The sequence below is a fragment of the Sminthopsis crassicaudata genome, chromosome 1 (assembly GCF_048593235.1).
Source record: "Sminthopsis crassicaudata isolate SCR6 chromosome 1, ASM4859323v1, whole genome shotgun sequence".
Classification (NCBI taxonomy): Eukaryota; Metazoa; Chordata; class Mammalia; order Dasyuromorphia; family Dasyuridae; genus Sminthopsis; species Sminthopsis crassicaudata.
In genome coordinates this window covers 371,201,644-371,216,947 of record NC_133617.1, presented here as the reverse complement: position 1 = coordinate 371,216,947, position 15,304 = coordinate 371,201,644, and the positions used below count along the sequence as shown (strand labels likewise).

General features: G+C 36.8%; 1 protein-coding gene across 8 annotated transcripts in view; it reads right to left on the bottom strand.

The window, feature by feature from the left end:
* The window catches only part of CTIF (cap binding complex dependent translation initiation factor), a 486,242-nt gene that overhangs the window by 393,957 nt on the left and 76,981 nt on the right, over positions 1 to 15,304 (bottom strand). The gene's annotated exons all lie outside the window — the stretch shown is intronic.

Sequence of the window (15,304 nt, the reverse complement as noted above, 5' to 3'; positions counted from 1 at the left end):
AGACTGATTTCCAGTCCCGATGTAGATTTTTCTAATACATTTACAATATCCACCAGTGCTAAGTACCAGGTACCCCTTGGGTACAGCATGAAACACAAACCAGAGATAATCCAGTCCTGTCACTTTAAGCCAGCTCGGCAAACCAGAACAGGTTCATAAAGAAAACAGGTTAAGAGCAAGGACCATAAATATGCCTAAAAATCATCATCCTATCAGTGAGACCAGCACTGATTTCCTCAGAGTGGGTGTTCCCTGCATGGGTGTGGATCACAGCTCCTCTAGGCTTTAGGAGACAGTTTTATGATTTCTTGTGGTCAAAAAAAAAATAAAAATAATAATAATCACCCGATGACCAGCCTGGTGTGGAGAAGCCTCTCCCAACTTAGCTAGGCTGGCTCGGATGCCAGGCATTTCTCACTTGGAAAGACCTGCTGGAGCTTGTGCTCTGCTGGAACAGTCTCCAGGATTCCAAGGTCACTTTTGTACCTCAGCAAAATATCAGGGGACTTTAAGTCATTTATTACTAAGAACAATATATACTGTTCACATTTACAAAATATTTTATGGTCAAAAATCACTTTGTATATACATTGTCTTATTTGATCCCTACAATAATCCTGTCAAGTAAGGTAGTAAAAGTATTTTTATTCTCATTTTATTGATGATTCAAAAAAGGTGATATTTCCAAGATACTTTACTAAAAATTAAAAAGGCAGAACTCATCCTGCCATGTCATATCATGTCATTCATTCATTCATTCATTCAACAAGTACTTAATAAGCACCTCCTATGTGCCAGGTATTTAGTGTATACAAAACCCAACATAGTCTCTGTCCTTAAAAAATATACATTCTAAAAAAAACAAAAACAAAAACAAAAAACCAGTATACATTCTATGGGGGGAACATTATGTTAACATTAAAGAAAGCTAATACAAAATAGACACAAGATAGATAGAAAGTAATTTTTAAGAGGAAAGAGGCTGGCAATAAGTTGAGCTTTGAATAATGCTAAGGAAGCTAAGAAGTAGACTAAGGAGAGAATGTGTTTCCTTGCCTGTCCAAAGATATACATAAAAGATGAAAGATAAGTGAGTTAGCCCGTCCCATTGGGGTTGTTCTGTGCATTGATAAGAATCTATGGGGGACATTTGGGGTGCTCTATGGTGAATGGTTCCAGAATAAATTTTTGCCTGGAGAACCAGTGGGATCACTTTGTGAGAAAAAGGGCTGCGTAGAGACATTATGGTGCACTCTGTTTAAAAAAAGGGGGGGGATATTCTCGGAAATGTTTTGTCCAGATATCTAGTTGTATCTTCCTATGTGGTTTAAAAACAAATAGTATAAGAATTTTCACTCAGAATGGTTTTATTTCTCACCCAAGTTTAAGGGGGGTAACTTCAGTCTGTGGGGAAAATCCCATGTGGCCTGGAACTATTGGGGAGATCAGACTTTCCCTTTCCTTTCATCTCCCTTTTATTTTTCTTTACTGTTTTGGTGGGTAGGAAAGGCCTTTTACAAGCATTAAAGTGATAATCCCTAAGAATTTTGTAAAATGATATGTTTATTAAGTTGGATCACTTGTACTTGGAAGAATGAAAGAATGTTAATTTCTGGATTGCCTGTAAATAATGCCACAAGATATTTGATTTTAAAAAGCCATAATTGTGGATATACTAAGGATAGCAAATGTTTATTTAACTGGGGGAATGTTAGCTTTTCCCCATCCTCTCCATTTTGAAGTTCAATCAATGTCTTTATGAAGATCCAGACACCACAAATGAATCAACATATAGCTAGCAGAGTAATAAGTGTTAAAGAATTTCCTCACACACACATGAATAAGTCTTTAATCAATATAAAAAGATTATAGTCTTTAAAACATGGCAAGAAGTTGAATGATACCACACAGAAAATATCTGATGACTGTCAAGGTCTTTGGGCTATGTCCATGAAGAAGAATAATACAAAGATAAATAGATGCAGAAAAGACATGAGGAAGGAGAAGTCTTCAAAGAGCATGACCCCTTGTACCAGAGAAGAATTCCAGCTATGAATTAAAGGAAGAACTACCATCCAGGCTATAAAGCATTGGGAGGCGTGATTTACCCTTTTGCTACATCCACACAGTAGTATACCTCATTACCCCTGTATCCTAAATTTGAGCCACTCTTCCTATAGATCTCTGTTTACATGTGGAAGTTTCTCTCAAACTTCTGGAGGAAATGTTTTGTACCAATTGTGTGGTACAAAAACCAATTTTTTTTTGGTTTTGTTTTTTAACATATCATCCACCTTTTTTTCCTAAAAGCTAATTAAGCCTAAACCTAAATGCCCAGTTGTTAATGTGAAGCACACCAGTGGGTCCTCCTCAGTGACAGTACTAGAAACCTACCCTCTAAGGGTTATTTTCAGTGCCTCCCTCTGCAGAACCCAAAACTCTGAGTGGGAAGTTCAAGTTCAAGGAAATATCCAAGAGGGAGTAGTACACCCAGAGAGAGGAGATAAACTGTTATGTGTGGGGAATAGCAAATAGGACTGTTCAGCTGTAACATATAATGCATAAAGGAAAATAACATACAATAAATCTGGAAAGGGAAACCGTTAACTGGATTGTGAAGAATAGAAGAATTTGTATTTTATCCTGGAGGAAAAATAAGTCATTGGAGTTTCATGAACAAAGGATTAATTTAACATCTGTTTATGGAAGCAAGGAGACCAATTAGAAAACTACTGGAATAATCCAGGGGAAAGGTGATGAAGGTCTAATATAAATTAAGGCCATTGTTATGTAAGCAGAAGAGGAAAGATATGAAAGATAATGTGGAGGTAAAATAAATGCAGCAAAATGGCATAGTGGTTGGGCAAGGCACTTAAGTCCGTTTGCCTTAGTTGTCTCATCTGTAAAATGAGCTAAAGAAGGAAATGGCAAACCTCTCCAATATCCTGGCCAAGAAAACCCCCAACAGTGTCACAGAGAGTCAGACTGAAAAGAATGAACAACAAAACAGATGAGACTTGGCAATAGCCTGGATATGAGGAAGAATTGATGTCAAGTACTAAGTTGCTTACTGGTGCTTTTCTTTTAGCTACTACTCCTATCTACTCACAGACTCAGCACGGCACTCACACACACTCAATCTATGCTTTTGTCCTGTATGCTTGAAATATATTCTTTTCCTTAACCTCCTAGAGTTCTGCTCTTCTTTCAAAACAGCTTAAGAATCTTCCCTGAATCCCTTTCTAATCAGCGCTAGTGTTAGTGCTATTTCTCCCAAACTACTTTGTATTCAAGTAGTTTATATTTATTTTCTTTATTTTTATTCTGTATATACAGGCTAGTGCTGGGTCTGAATAAGGAAATGATTCAAATTTCACCCCAGACTTATTAGCACTATGATCCTGGCTGACTCATTGAATAGCAGTCTGCCTCAGTTTCCTCATCTGTAAAATGTAGGTAACAATAGCATCTCCCAAAGTTATTGTGAGGATACTAAAAATGTTTGTAAAGCACTTCATGAACCTTAATGAGTCATATAAATGCTACTTATTATTATTGTTATAATATAGTTTTCCATTAAGATGTAAGCTCACTAGGAGCAGGGATTATTTTATATGTTATATTTGACTTCTCAGCATCCAGTTTTTGGCACATAACTGTTTGTTGATTGGTTGAATAATGAAAATGGTCAAGGAGAATTAGCCCTGAATAATGAATAGTTGTTATTCCTTTGGAGCATAAATGATTGTAAAACAGATACATATGTGAAAACACAGTTGAGGAGCCAATAAGCCACTGTGTTGCTTGAGTTTCACCCTGGGAAATTGGTTTAACTTCTCTCTGCCTTGATATTATCCCTGGGAAATGGGCATAATATTAAATACTCCTTAGCTAAATCACAAGGATTTTTGGCAGGGTGATGTTAGATCATATCTATAAACAGCTTTAGTACCCTTGGAGAGGAATATGATGAAAGTCCATTAATATTCGTCATCACTGTTATTATCGTTTCATCCCTTAATTGTAGACTCTTCCTTCACTGTCAACATTCTGCTTGTGTGAGTGAGCAAGTTTCCAGCTGTGGGAACAACCTGAAGTTGCAGCAGCTATATCTGTCATCCTTTAGCAACAACTATGGCTTTCTAAACAGGTTAGTCTTGCCTTCCAAGGAGGGTGTGGCAGGCAGACAGGATTCCTAATGCTCTATTACCTATATTAATAGCATCTCCACCGGTCAAGTGCTTGCCACTTTTTCAAAAAAGAAATTTACAGAAGAAATACAAGATGATAGAAATGTGGTATGAGGACACTGCCATTTTCTTACCTTGGTCTCCAGTCAGGGAGGAATTTGCTCCTATTGTAGGTTCTGTCTCATCTAACATATTCTCACCCTAAAAGGCACCTAGGAAGGGTCTTAGAAGGATATAAACTATGGAGGAAGGTAGAAATGGGGGGAGGGAAAGAAACTGTCACTGAAAAGCAACCCATCTGAAAAAGTTCACTAAAAGCTAGGAAAGACTAAGAAGAGATGATAGGGGACAGGGAAAAGAGCTATGGATTTAGAGTTAAAGAAACTGAGTTCAAATCCAAATATTATGTGATGCTGGGCAAATCATTTCATTTTCTTAGCCTTAGTTTCCTCTCCTATAAAGTGAAGGGGAATAAACTATATTACTCCAAACATCCTTTCCAACTCTAAAGCTATGATTCTATGACCGTAACAAGTATAGCCTTTTCCTTCTTTCTCTCCTCTTGGTATTCCCTCTTCCCCCTTCCACTAATAACTCAAATCTCTGGTACCTTTCTTAGGAGGAATAGAGGATTATAAAAGTGCATGGTCAGGGGAGATAAAGGTCTTTTGGTTGGGGACTGCAGCTGGCATCTTTAGCTTTGGAGTATTAGAGAGGTCAGCTTAAGGCCCAGCCAGGTGTAGAAGTACCACCCAGATGTCTATGCAGGGCAAGCTCATGCTTTGGAACTCAAGAGACTGAAGACTGTGCTATAGCTTATATAGGACAGATGTTTTAGCTCAGAATGAAGATGGTAGATTTATTTGGTTGTGACTTCCTGGTCTTCTGCTACAACACTCAGGGAAACTGAGCACAGCAGAAAAGATATAAAAGGGTGAGGAATAACAATGCTTATCGAACTTTTCTAATAATTAATGTCAATCATTTTTCCACTGCATACACTATGTGCAGGATGCCATGTAAGATACTGAGTGAGACACAAAAGACATGGATCCCCAAGGTACTTACCCTCAAAACTTTGGAAGCGAAAAGAAGGGGGGTCAGAATAGGGGGAAAAAGAAATCAAGTAATATTGTTAAAGAGTTCTGAATTAGGAGTTGGGCGTCACAGTTCTAGCTAAAGCATTCCTACAAATCAGTTGTGTGACTCTGGGCAAAACCTTCTCCTCATAAAAAAGAGATTTACACTAGACTCTATTCATATTAAACTCAAATAGGAATGGATTCCAGCAGCCCATATGTTGACTTAGAAAACCATATGTTACCATCATATTATATCGTATTTTCATTTATTTTGTTAAACATTTTCCAATTTCATTTTAATCTGTTTAGCTGAACTCAAGAGTTTTGTTGGCCACAAGTTCAATACTTCTGGGTCTTTAGGGGTTAACCAAGTGCTAAGATTCTACAATTTCATTTTTTAAAAAGTCTTCTTTTAATTCAAGACCAAATCTACCACTCTCCAGCTTACACTCACTGCTCCCAGCTCTACCCTCTAAGGCCTAGCAGAATAAGAATAATCCTTCTCCCATGCCATAAAAGAACCATATAAACAAATATAATCTCCTCTCTCACCAAGGGCAAGTGACCAAAAAAATACAGGAGACTCAAAAAAGTGTATCTCTTACCTGCTGTACTATTAGGCCAATGGAGCTGAATTCAATCGTACCTGAAATCCCAGAAAGCTTTGCATAAGAGCTGAGTCACGGGTCTGGGTTTAACTTCTATGCCCTACAAAGGCAGCTGTTTGCAAAGAACTGTTTCCAGTTCTCTGGAGACAAGGCAAAAGATCCTTTACTTGTAAAGGGAGCACCTTGTAATTCTCTGTAAACTTCTCCTCTGTAATCACATACCTAGCCTAGATTCACTTGAGAAAAGTCTATCTATGCCTAAGGATTTAGAAAGTGCAATACTTTAGTGTATGAAATCCAAACATTTTGCAACCTGAAGAGTCATAGATTCAGAGCACAAGTGAACATTTCCCCGTTTCTGCTTCCACTAGTTGCATATTTTAAGATGACTTTCCTCCCCCCACCTCCACTTTTTGTAGAAGACTCCCTCTAGGAAGGTGGAAGCCAGATAGAATGTTGGGACTGGAATTAGAAAAATCTGAGTTCAAATCTAACTTTGGACAATTTCTAGCTGTGTGACTCTGAGAAAGTCACTTTACCCCATTTGCCTCAGTTTCCTCATCTTTCAAATAGGCAGGAGAAGGAAATGGCAAATCGCTTCAGTATCTTTGCCAATAAAATTCCAAATGGGGTCACAAAGATTCAGACATTCCTGAAAAATAACTGAAGAACCACAATCCTCTAGAAAAGATGTTGAAAAATTGGAGAACATTCAGAGGAGGCTTGAGTTTATGCAATATAAGGATCCCATGAAGGATTTTTTTACCCTGGAAAAAAGAAGACTGGAAGATGGGGAGAGGGGGACTGAGAATTGCCTTCAAAAACCTAAAAGATTACCATATACAAGAGGAGGATTAGACTTGCTCTATTTGGTTCCAAAGGGCAAGAACAAGAGGAATGGATAAGAGTTGCTAAGAGAAATATTTAGGACTGATGTAAGAAAAAAATTCCAATCAAAGCATAGAATAAGTTACTTCAAAGGGTCATAGGTCCTTCCTCACTACAGGTCTTCAATCAATCAAGAAACATTTATTAACTACCTAATATGTGCCATAACTGGAAATACAAAGAGGCAAAAGACGGGCCCTGTTCTGAAGGAATTCCCAGTCTAATGAGAGAAACAACATGCAAACAAATATGAACAAACAAACTAAATACAGGATAAATAGGAAATAATTAGCAGAGGGAAGACACTAGAATTAAAAGGGGCTGGTAAAAGCTTTGTGCAGTAGATGGGACTCTAGTGGAACTTAAAGGAAGCAGAGATGAGGAGGGAGAACATTCCACCCAGAGAAAAAGCTTAGATCTGAGAGATGGAGTATCTTGCTGGTGGAACATCTAGGAAGCCAGTGTCATTAGATCAAAGAGTACATGCAGGGGAATGAGATAGAGGAAGACTGAAATGGAGGAGGGAGCTAGATTATAAAGGGGCTTCAAACAGATCCTGGATGACAACTTGTGTGTATTATAGCAGAGATTCTCATTTCTATAAGGTCAGACTCAATGGTCACAACTTCTTCCAAAGGTTATATTAAAAGATAATCAGGATCATAACATCTAGACCTGGAAGGGACATCTCTATTTGACAGATGAAGATATCAAAGCCAAGAAAGGCCAAGTATCTTGGTCAATCACTAAGAATTAACAGTGTGACATGGCAATCAAAAGAGCAAATGTGATTTTAAACAACTTTAATAAAGATCTAGTGTTGAGAAAAGGTGATAAGGATCTGCTGAACAGTTGGGCTTTTGTGGTTCACCACTTGTATAGGTTGTATGGTTTGTCCTGGTCAAACCACATCTAGAATATTATGTTTCAGTTCCGGCTCCTGAATTTTATTTAATTTTTTTTCTACATTCAATTCTATTTTCAATTCCAAATTCTTTCCCTTCCCCTTCCCTGACCACTGAAAAAGGTAAGAAAATTTCTGCATTAGTCATATCCAAAACCAGAAAAAGATAGAGAAGATATGCTTCAATTTACATACTGAGGCCATCCCTTCCTACTTGGAGGTGGGTAGCATGTTTCACTATGAGTCCTCTGAAACTGTGGCTGGGGATTATGTTCACGGAGTTACTCTTTCAAAGTTGATTATCTCTCTACTTTTTCCTGTTATTCTATGAATACTTCTTCTTATTTCTCTTCACTTTTTATCGGTTCATAAAAGCCTTCCCAGATTTTCTGAAACAATCCCCTTCATCATTTCTTATAGCAGAATAGTATTCTAACATAATCAGCCATGCCCCATTGATGGACATCCCTTCAGAAGTTTTTAATTCCTTGCTACCATAAAAAGAGGTGCTAAAATTTTTTTGCACACATGGGTCCTTTTCCCCTTTCTTTTATCTCTGTGAGGTATAAATATTGTACTAGTGTAACTGGGTCAGAGAATACATATACATTGTTTAATAGTTTTTTAGGCAAAGTTCCAAAATGATTTCCAGAAAGGAAACATCAACAGTAAATGAGGACACCAGAGCTACCATATTTTAGTATGGATAAGGAAAAACTGCAACACATACAGAACATAGCTATCATAATAGTGAAGGGCTTTGAAACTATGCTATCTGAGGGTCAGTTGAAAAAACTATGGATTTTAATTGGGCAGAAAATTTGATGAATATCTGAAGAGTTGACATTAGGAAAATATTAATTCTAGTTGGCCCTAGTGAGCAGAACTGGGAACAGAGGGGTAAAAATTGTGAAGAAGTAGATTTGGACCTGAGCCAAAAAGTAAAATGGGCTCCCTTTGAATAAGGTCAAGATCTCATTGCTGGAGGTCTTTAATCAGAAACTGGATGACTCCTAGTCAAATAGGCAATGATGATTCTGATTCAAGTACATCTGGACTAGATAACTTATTTCTGAAGCTCTACTAAATGCTGACTGATTCTGTGTCCCCAGAAGTTAAGGGATTTGCTTAGGAAACAGCAGAACAAGACTTCATTCTGAAACTCCAAATTCATTATTCTTTCTTCTGTCTTGTAAACTTCAACATTAGCCTTCTAAAAACTAAATAATTCCATCTCGCTAGTAAGTAAAAAAAAAGTCCATTTATTCAATAGTCTTCAAGTAGGCATAAGGCACTCAAGTTTAAGCTGGAATATCCTTCAGAATCCTTTTACAAATAGCAAGATATTTGCATACCATTAGAGAAATTCTTTTGACTATTCTCAAGAGAATATAGAAATTCATATAGAAATTTCACTGTTGCTCCTGTGCAATTTATAATTTCCAAAATCCCTTGCATAGAGAGCTAGGTGGTACAGAAGATACCCATCTCCCATATCCCTTTTTCTTACTGTCTCTGAGCCTCTGTTTATATCATCAATAGCAGCTCACTGACATAAGATTATAACATTATAGAGTGCCTTCCTCATTGTAACACTTCAGGGTAAGCAGTGTGTATGTGTGCATGTGTGGGTATGTAAATGTGTATAAATACATACACATACATGTGCATATATATGTGTATATATACACTGTGTGTGCATGTGTGTGTGTGTGTACACGTGTACATCATTGTAACATTTCAGGGTAGGTAGAGTGTGTATATGACTTGCAGACAGTTATTCACCTAATAAGAGTCAAAACTGGGACCAAGAAATTGGAAACTGAGTGGATGCTCATCAGAGGGAGAATGGGTGAATAAGTTATGGTATATAAATATTATGGAATATTATTGTTCGATAAGAAACAATCAGGAGGCTTATTTAGAGAGAGTTTCATGAACTGATGCTAAGTGAAATGAGTAGAACTAGGAGATCATATCAGACTATACGAGGATCAATCCTGATGGACGTGGCTCTTTTCAACAATGAGATATTTCAGACCAGTTGCAAAGATCTTGTGATGAAGAGAGCCATTTACATCCAGAGAGAGGACTATGGGAACTGAGTATGGACCACAACATAGCATTCTCACTCTTTTTATTGTTGTTTGCTTGCATTTTGTTTTCTCTCAGTTTTTTTTCCCCTCTTAATCTGATTTTTCTTATGCAGTAAGATAATTGTGTGCGTGTGTGTGTGTGTGTGTGTATATACATACATACATACATACATATATATATATATATATATACACACACACACACACACACACCTATATTGGATTTAACATATATTTTAACATATTTAACATGTATTGAATTACCTGCCATCTAGGGGAGGGGTGTGGGGAAGGAGAGGATAATTTGGAACAGAAAGTTTTGCAAGGGTGAATGTTGAAAAATTACCCATGCATATGTTTTGTTATTAACAACAAAAAAAATGAGACCACGCCAAGATCTTTTGATTCCAAGTAGGTTAATATTGCCCAAGAAAAGAAATGAGAGGAAGTAGAGGGGCCATGCATTTTTTTTCCTCCTCTGCCCATGGGACTCCTTGTTGTTCTTAAAGATCCAGCTAAAATGTCTCCTTGTCTGAGAAGCTTTCTAGGACTGATTGCTAAAGATCTTCTTGAGCTCTCCTAAGTGCTTACTTACTCCATGTGCTCTTATCTTGGATTCTCACGCACAGCCTCAGAATGGCACTAACTGCTCCTCTGTATGTGTCTTGTCTTCCCAAGTGGATCTTTAAAAGGCACTTTGTAAATCCTAAAACACTCCATAAATATGAATTATTGTCTTCAATGTTGCCTTAAGACTCTTCTTAGCCAGGACAGGTCATGCCTTCTTATCTCATACTCCTCTGGGGCTTCATACAGAGCTAGGCCCACACCAGGTATGCAGTAAATAATTGCTAAATACATCAAATACATAGGGAAATAAATACACTCTGAAGTACCAAGGTGCTCATGCCTTCAGGTTTATGTCAATAACAAGAGAACTAAATTAGATTATCTCAAAATTGGTGCGCTAAGACCAACAAAACCAAAGCTGCAGAAAACAAACTCAGAGACCAACAATAACCTTCCCTTCTCCGGGGCTTCCTGAAGTCCGAAGATGAAATAAGGGAGAACCTCTGGGCTGTTCTTGTTGTTCTACAGCACAAGACAGCATATTCAAGGGGAAGTGATATGTCAGAGGTTCTGAACTCTGCATCCTTGGAAAGTCAAATGTGTTGTGTTACATTCAGAGGTGCCTCAGGTCTTAGAAACAAAACCACCGGATGATTATGATGGCTTAAATTCAGACATATTCTTTTCTTTGAAGTGTTTATGTCCTGGGAGGTCACTGCATCCTGATGCTTCAGCCTTCTATGTAGAACAATTGGGCCTCTTTCCTAAGACTTAGACTGTTCTATTTTGGTTCAGTTATTAAAATACTTGATTCATTTCTGTTTACCTTCATTCATAACAGCAATTCCCTTTCATTCTTCTGTCTTTCTTAGAGGAAGTCCCAGTGGTTTTCAGAGATACCAAAGAGGAAGGCTGTAGGAATGTTGTTTCAAAAGGGAAATTTCAAAACCAAAATATGGGAGCTGCCAATGTTAAAACTGATGGAAATCACAGTATGTCAGAAGCTAGTTAGTTCAATTCCCACACTGAAAAGATAAGAAAATTGAGGTCTAGAGAGGGAAGGTAATTTTTCCAAAGTGAAATCTGCAGTTTTGAAGTAAAAAACAGAAGATAATGTCTTTTTGCTTGAGGGCATAAGGAAAAGGGGGTGGGTGTGGGGAAAAGGCATTATAATTATGAACAAGGCAGATGAGACCAATGGACCAGAAGGAAACTCATGCTGAGTTTTTGCAAAATATATTGTAGATACTTAAGAGACAAAATGCTATTTCCACAGGGCTTACAGATTATTCAATTTCTAAACCAGCACAGAAATTCTATTACTACTGCTAAGACAGTAAATGCTATTCTCAAACCTGTGACATGATTGTTTTATTGTTTTTTTTCCCTTTGTTTTTGAAGAGAATCATGATATCAGGGAGGTGATACCATGGCATGCAAGTGAATTGGACTGAAATGAGGTAGGTGCAAAGTCACCCACGTCAATTTTTTCTCCAGAGACATCTGGATCCAGTGGCCAGATATAAATCAAGACAATTGGAAATAACTTGATTGTGATATAAAAAAAAATCACAAAAGCAGTACTGACACAATAGAAAAGTAGCATGAGATAGTGGGGGAAATAAGGATAATTTGACATCAAAAAAATCTGAGTTTGAAATCCAGCATCTTCTTTCAAAACAAGCAAAAAAAAAAAAAAAAAAAAAAAAAAAACCACAATAACTTGGTTTTCTTGCTATGTTTGCATAAGATTAACTAACGAATATTTTTCCTCCCCTCATCTTTACCTAGCAAGCCACCCCTTTGCAACAATTTTTAAAACACCTCCCCCCAAAAATAGTTCAGCAAAACCAGTGAGCACATCACTTGTATCTGGCGATATGTCTATGGCCATCTTTGGTCACAATCCCAAAGCAAAGAAAGACAAAAAGGTCCAGTCATAATTCTCAATATTTTTGAGGCCCACAATGGAAAGAGGAATGGTTTTGAAATCAGAGCATCTGAGTTCAATTCTCTTATGTGATCATTGTTTTAGGTTGATTGACATATTCTGTCTTTATATTACAAACAATTCTAGATTATCTAATTCCACAAGAGATCTTTTGTAATAAAGTAAAATAATTAAGTAAAATGAACAATATAGCGACCTCATCTGAAAGCACATGCAATATTATGCCTCTGTAGCACCCCTTTTATTTCCCTGTGGCCTCAGAAGTTGCTTCCAACTTTCAGATCTAGTCTATAGTCTATTAAAAACAATTAACTTTTCCAGATTGAGTTTCCTCATCTATTAAATGAAGGGTTTGGCTGATATGACTTGGAAGGTTTCTTGCCTCTCTTAGACCTATAAAGAAAGAATAAGGTCAATTCAAACAAAATGTTCAATGGATGGGTGTTGGTTTAGGGAGATAAGCAAGAGAAGGGAAAGATTCCAGTTCATTCCTTTGAGTTGTAATGGCTTTTATAACGGTGAGATAATAGCCACAGGGCAGACCTTTGAATTGGGAAGACACATGGTATATACTCTGACTTTGACACTACACCTTTTAAACTCTCAGTGCTCATGGCAATTTTCCAGGATTATAAATATAGATCAGATCTATAGAGGTAGAAGGAGTTTCCTCACAGGGAATTCCCAAAAGTGATGAAATCAAGAAACTGTCAAAAAAACAAACAAACAAACAAACAAAAAACAAAAAAACAAAACAAAACAAAAAACCTGAGATATTGAAATGCAAATACTTGAGAGGCAAACGGGCTATTAATTCTTATTTGTTAGCATCTTATTTTTTTACATATGCACAGATAATTTTTCAACATTGACCCTTGCAAAACCTTCTGTTCCAACTTTTCCCCTCCCTTCCCCCCCTTCTCCCCTAGATGGCAGGTAGTCCCATACATGTTAAATATGTTAAAGCATATGTTAAATACAATATATGTATACATATTTATGCAGTTATCTTGTTGCACAGGAAAGATTGGATTTAAAAAGAAAGTAAAAATAAACTGAGAAGAAAAAAACCAAAACTGCAAGCAAACATTAACAGAAAGACTAGAAATGTTATATTGCAGCCCATACTCATTTCCCAGTGTTCTTTCTCTAGGTGTAGCTGGCTCTGTTTATTACAGATCAAATGGAACTGATTTGGATCCTCTCCATGTTGAAGATGGCCACTTCTACCAGAATTTACAATCATGTATTATTGTTTTTGAAGTGTATAATGATCTCCTGATTCTGCTCATTTCACTTAGAATCAGTTCATGTAAGTCTCTCCAGGCCTTTCTGAAATCATCCTGATGGTCATTTCTTACAGAACAATAATATTCCATAACATTCATATACCATAATTTACCCAACCATTCTCCAATGGATGGTCATCCCCTCAATTTCCTGTTTCTAGCTACTACAAAAAGAGCTGCCACAAACATTTTTGCACATATGCATCCCTTTCCCTTTTTTTGAGATCTCTTTGGGATATAAAAGCGCAGTAGTAACTCTGCTGATCAAAGGGGATGAACAGTTTGATAACTTTTTGGGCATAGTTCCAAACTGCTCTCCAAAATGTTTGGATTCATTCACAACTCCACCAACAATGCATCAGTGTCCCAGTTTTCCCACATCCCCTTCAACATTCGCCTTGATCTTTTCTTGTCATCTTAGCCAATCTGACAGGTGTGTAGTGGTATCTCAGAGTTGTCTTAATTTGCATTTCTCTGATCAGTAGTGATTTGGAACACTCACTCATATGAGTGGAAAAAGTTTCAATTTCATCATCTGAAAAGTGTCTGTTCATATCCTTTGGCCATTTATTTCTTGGAAAATGGCTTGATTTCTCATATATTAGAGTCAATTCTCTGTATATTTTGGAGATGAGGCCTTTATCAGAACCTTTAGCTGTAAAAATGTTTTCCCAGTTTATTGCTTCCCTTCTAATCCTGTCTGCATTAGTTTTATTTGTACAAAAGCTTTTTAACTTAATATAATTGAAAATTTCTATTTTGTGATCAATAATGACCTCTAGTTCTTCTCTGGATATGCATCTTATGTTTTTAATTAAAACTTTTCACTTTCAAAATATATACATGGATAATTTTCAATATTTTCAATATTCCCTTCCAAAACCTTAAGTTCTAATTTTTTTCTTTCCCTTCCTCCCACCCTTTCCCCTAGACAGCAAGTGATCCAATATATGTTAAACATGTGCAATCCTTCTATACATATTTCCACAAATATCATGCTGCACAAGAAAAATCAGATCAAAAAGGAAAAAAAAGAAAAAATGCAAGCAAACAAGAAGAAAACAGATAGAAAATACTATGTTGTGATCCACTCTCAGTCCCCACAGTCCTCTTTCTGGATACAGATGGCTTTCTTCATCACAAGATCATTGGAATTGGCCTGAATTATCTCAGTGCTGACGAGAGCCATGTCCATCAGAATTGATCATCACATAATCTTGTTGTTGCCATGTACAATGTTCTTCTAGTTCTGTTCATTTCACTTAGGATCAATTCATGTAACTTTCTCCAGACCTCTCTGAAATCATCCTAGCATCTTATTTATTAGGGATTAATATCAATTTATACCTTCAGCAGAATTTGTACTTCAAGTATAAAGCTGGAAAAAAATCTTTACAGCCAATGTTTCTGACAAAGGTCTCATTTCTAAAATATATTTAAAAAAGAACTGTGTTAAATTTATAAGAATACAAGTCTTTCTCCAATTCATAAATAGTCAAAGGATATGAACAGACAATTTTCAGATGATAAAATTAAAGCCATCTATAGTCATATGAAAAAATACTCTAAATCACTATTGATTAGAGAAACACAAAACAACTCTGGGGTATTAGCTCACACCTCTCAGATTGACTAAAATGACATTAAAAGATAAAGATAAATATTGGAAGGGACGAGGGAAAACTGGGCCACTAGTATATTGTTGATAGAGTTGTGAAATGACCCA